We start from the raw sequence: 5,339 nt of genomic DNA on the forward strand, positions 1-5,339 counted from the left end.
GAGCAGGTCCAGAGAGGTGATCCTTCCCCTTTATGTGGCACTGGTCAGGCTGCAGTTGGAGCACTGTGTCCAGTTCTGGGCGCCGCACTTCAAGAGGGATGTGGACAGCATGGAGAGGGTCCAGAGGAGGGCCACTCGCATGATCAGGGGACTGGAGGGCAGGCCCTATGAGAAGAGACTACGGGACCTGAACCTGTTCAGCCTCCAGAAGAGAAAGCTGAGGGGGGATCTTGTGGCCTGTTACAAACTGGTCAGGGGGGATCAGAAGGCATTGGGGGAGTCACTGTTCCCCCAAGCACAGCCAGGAGTGACCAGGAACAACAGCCACAAGCTAGCAGAGGGTAGATTTAGGTTAGACATCAGAAGGCGCTATTTCACGGTCAGGACGGCTAGGGTCTGGAACCAACTTCCAAGGGAGGTGGTGCAGGCTCCTTCCCTGGGGGTTTTTAAGAGGAGGTTAGATGAACACCTTGCTGGGGTCGTTTGACCCCAGTACTCTTTCCTGCCATGGCAGGGGGTCGGACTAGATGATCTTCTCAGGTCCCTTCCGACCCTAGAAACTATGAAACTATGAAACCCTCGGCTGGAAACTTCAACCTCTACTCTAGACCAACATGTCTCTAGGCACATCTACATGTGCATTTAAGTGCACTTAAATTTAATGCTCATTAAGCAAATGTGCATTAAGCATTTTTTGGTAGGTGTCTACATATGCTGGGACTTGGGACTAACTTTACTCTGAAGTCACTCCAGCCCTGCCATGTGCCTCTGTGGCCACTGGGGGAGCTCCAGCCTTTGGACACATGGCTGCCAGCACTTGGCAGTCATGCTGAAGCCAGACCCATCTGTCAGCACCTAGCAGCCATCATAGAATTTCTGATCCCTTACATGTCCCTTCCCTGCCCTGGAGATTCGTGCCCAGAACAGGGGCAGCACACAGCAGCTACCTTCTTGCCCACCCAAGATTAGGGTAGCCATCATAGAGGACATTCCAGTTTTCTACTACTACGTCCTCTGTCCTCTATTGATATGAAACCTGATGCCTTATGACATAAAGGTGTCTGGTTTTGTATCAATAGAGGACAGAGGACAACATGACTGTCCTATATGATGGTCACCCTATCAGCATTCCCACACCAGGGCTGCAGCTGCCCCTCCCCTGTTCCTGACAGCAGTGCCCAGCACCCCGCTGCTTCTGCCTGGCTCCTGCCAGTTAGGACTAGTGCCCTGCACTTCTGAAGCAGGACTGTCTGGTCTTTTGTCTGCTGCTGGTGCAGGCAGTGCAACTGGGTACCTCCAGCAGTGGGTGGTGGTGACCGTGATGTGGCAACCCCAGTGGGGCTGGAGGGCTCTCCCCCATGTCCAGATGTTGGTCCTGCAGAGGCAAGACATGAAAGACTTTTGTGACAATTTGTAACATTTCAGAGATAAAATGCTCTGCACCAGGGGCCATACGCTGCCCAGCCTCAGATTGGGGGTCGGTCATGCATGGGTGCTTAGAGACCATGGTAAGCTATCCAGGTGGGCCAAACCCCACATCCCCACATGCTCTTCTGGGGCCAGCAGGCCACTGGATGCTGGCCACAGGCAGCCTGCATCCCATGCCCCCTTCCCAGGGTGGGACAGTCTAGGCTGCTGGTAGTGGCAGCAGATGCTGCCACTGCTTCAGACCCCACTCCTTCCGCTCTCTCTCTGCAGGCCAGCTGCTCTGATGCACTGCCACATAGTCTCCGGCAACCAGGCTCAGGGTGTGAAGGGCTCCTGGATAACTGTGGTGGGGGGCTGGCCATGCCCCTGCCCTCCCCACAGGAGGTATCTCTGGGGAGGTGCCCTGAGGCTGGCCCCCCACCATGCCACCACTGTGCCTTGAGCATGCCCCTGCTGTGTGTGCCCTGGGTGGTGAGTGATGAGATGTTTGTGCAGGCTGAGGAGTGCCTGAACCACTACAACCTGCTGCTGCTGATCCTCCTGATGCCCTGGGCACCCCTGTGCTCCTGGTTCAGGACCCTGAGATATGATGACATGGGGGGGGAGCAAGCCTGGCCACCTGGGCCCTGGCTGGCCTGCCCCACAACCTCCACCACTTCCTAGAGATCTACTTGTGGCAGTGCTACCTTTCCCTGCCCCCCACTACTGAGAAGGACATCACTGCCAACATTGATGCCTTACTTGGGGTATGAGAAGCCTATGTTTGTCCAGTTCTGGGGACATGGGATGCTCAATAAAGTTCTGACCTGTGTCCCATCTCTCTGCATGCTGTTGGGGGGAGGGAAATCCAGGGCCAGGGAAGTGCAGGCAGGCCAGGCAGGGAGGGGAAGCAGAGGCAGAGGCAGGGGAAGGGGCCAGGGCCAGGGACAGGGGCAGGGCAGCGACTGGGAGGGTCCTGCCCCCAGTGCAGGACTTAGCTTGTGTCTGGGGCTGGTGAGGCTGGCAGCTTGGTACGGGCCTCCCTATTGGTGATGGTGACTGGCTACTCCCAGTGTCCTTGGCCTGTGGTGTGCGGTGGGCCGGTGCCTGGGCAGGGCTTCCCCCACCCTGGGCAGGGCCTGGCACTGGCAGTGGCTGGCGGTGTCCTGGCTGTCTGCTCCTCATGGAGGGGTTAGAAGTGTGGAGCAGTTGAGGCAGCCACTGACCAGGGCTCCCTGAGCTGCCAACGGGTGTAGCAGCTGAGAAGGTGGGTGGGGCAGTAGACTGAACACCCAAGGGACCCTCCTCCAGTGACGCGTCAATCTTGGAGGGGTCAGGCTGAGGCAAGCTTAGGCAGGCCACCCCGATGGTGTACACTAATGCATATTAAATCTGCATGTGTAGATGTTCCCACTGAGAAGGCACGACCACTGTAGACATTTACTGTACAGTAGACTAATTAACTCTGCAGTAAATGTCTTGGTGTCTCCACATGCGGCGCTAGTATGCTGGAGCAAACTAATAAACTCAGCAGCATAATACTTGTAAATATTTTTTTTTACTTTGCAGCAGTGCATGTGTAGATGCTGATACAGTTGGCTGGGGCTCAAGGGTGCTTCAGTGCCTGCCTGCTAGCTCCTAACTGGAGCATGCTTGTGCCTCAGCCAGCCCCTCCACAGCATGTTGAGCCACACTGGAGCAGCCCTGAGCTGGCAGGCTGACCTTCCAGGCCCCCTGTCAGCTGGGGCTGCTCCAACCTGGCTCAATGTGTTGCACTCCCTGTAACATATGTAGACACAGCACTGAGGAGCAATAAACTCTGGCACAAAAAGTGTTGCAGTTTATTGTGTTGCATTAATATGCACATGTAGCTATGCCTAGAGAGTGGTAGGATTTCTCATAAATACCCAATGTTTGATGTTCCCATTGTGCTAGAAATGGTGAGTGTTCTATTAGTTCCCAAACTACTCCTTTTAATCTTTTTAAATTCTTCAAAACACTGATCTTGTCCTGTGTGAAGGAGGTACTCAAGGCGATCAGATTATGGAAGGAAGAACTGTGTCCAAGTTCCATTATAAAGACTTAATACAGCACGGTTAGAAATTTAATTTTCAAAATTGGTTTGGCCAGAACATGACCAGATTTACTTTTAAGATAAATGGAGAAAGTTTATGTAAAGTTTGAAAGTGACTGATCAAACCATTTTTAATGTCTATCATTAAACATTGTAGTAATTTGTGTGATGTATTACCTCCCCAGCACTGTGAAACCACAAGATATAAATAAATGGAAGTTCAATTTTGATATGTTTGTTTTCCTCCAGCTCAAAAACAACTTGCTTTTACTTTTGCATGTTTCCATATAGTTAGATCTCCTTGTAAATTGAGGTAATATTTGATAACAGTCTTCAAATGCAAAAACCTTTAATAAGGTTGCCTAGCAATTTATTCTTTGTCCATTGTGAATTGGACAAGAAGCAGTGGTTTTAAAATTAGTACTGATTAGGAAGATTTGTTAGTTTTCAAAGTAAAGGCTGTAATCAGACTAATTTTTAGCTTCTCATACCTAGTTACTCTTAAAATAAGCTGCTATACTGTGGCAGACATTAGGACTGTGTAAGACTTCGGTCACAGATTTGATTCAGCAGAGATTCAGCCTGATTTGGCAGCTGAATCTCTGAATCTGAATTGAATCAGGAGACCCTTTAATCTCTCTGAATTGAACTGGAACACTCCGAATCGATTTGGAGAGATTTGGACAGATTTGATGATTCAGACATAGACACAGCTTAAAATGTTTTTCTACATACCTCAAGGTACCAGGTGGCTCATGAATGCTGAGATGCTGGGGTGCATGGAGCATCCCATGGGAGAGCAGGGGAGAGGGTCCCTAGCGTGCTCACCGGCAGACCCAGAAGTGAACCAGAAGCACTTCCGGTCCACTTCCGGGTCTGCTGCGGAGTGTGCGGGCGACCTCGGCGACTGGTGTCTCCTGGGTCTGTAGGGGGGGAGGGAGGCACCTGGGGTCCCCCCACGGCTGATTGCTGAGCTGGGGGGTGGTGCGGGATGTTCTCCCATACACTTGGCGGTGGACCCAGAAGTGGACTAGAAGTACCCACCTGCACTCCTGTGGGACTCTCCATCTACTCCACCATTGCAGCGTTCATGAGCCATGCCTGGTACCTCGAGGTATGTAGAAAAAACATTTAAAGCTGCATCTATGGTCAAACTGCTGATTCTCTGAATCAGCATCAAATCTTCAGATTTGGATTCAGTTGAATCAAATCAGGACAGTGATCCAAATCAACAAATTCAAATCTGAATCGAATACAGCCCGCTTCTCACACCCCTAAGCACCCCTAATGCCACTTTGCAGGTGAACATTGAATAAAGCAAGTCTGCAAAGAAGACTTTTTTTTATCATCATATATTATTTAAAATTCATGCCTTCATAAGCTGAGCTTATTTTCAGCTGCACAAAAGGAAAAATAACAATAAAATATGTTATAAAAGAGACTTTGGGAAATAATAGAAACAAACAAATTGCTTGAAAAGCCAGTTAAGATTCCTAAGTGACAATAATATATTTACCCCATCATATAATTTACAAACACCCAGCGTTTAAGAGCAAGGAAATGAATAATTAAGAACTTAATAAATCTCTCACTGCCTACATGATAAACACATGCATCAATCTTATCAAGTACAAGGAACTGCACATTTCATCACAACACAAGAACAATTACTGACTCCAGAAAGAATACTATTGCTTTGTATGTAATGCCAAAACATAGATATATCATAAAACCTTCCTAAAAACCAATAGTCTATGAAACCATTGGTGAGATCAATTGATGATCCCCAGATATCTAGGTCCATGTGAATATAAATCAGTTATGTTTTCTGCTTTTTTTCCTATTGAATCATACCTCA

This window comes from Gavialis gangeticus, unplaced genomic scaffold (assembly GCF_001723915.1).
Source record: "Gavialis gangeticus isolate Ggan-Ray unplaced genomic scaffold, GavGan_comp1, whole genome shotgun sequence".
Lineage (NCBI taxonomy): Eukaryota > Metazoa > Chordata > Crocodylia > Gavialidae > Gavialis > Gavialis gangeticus.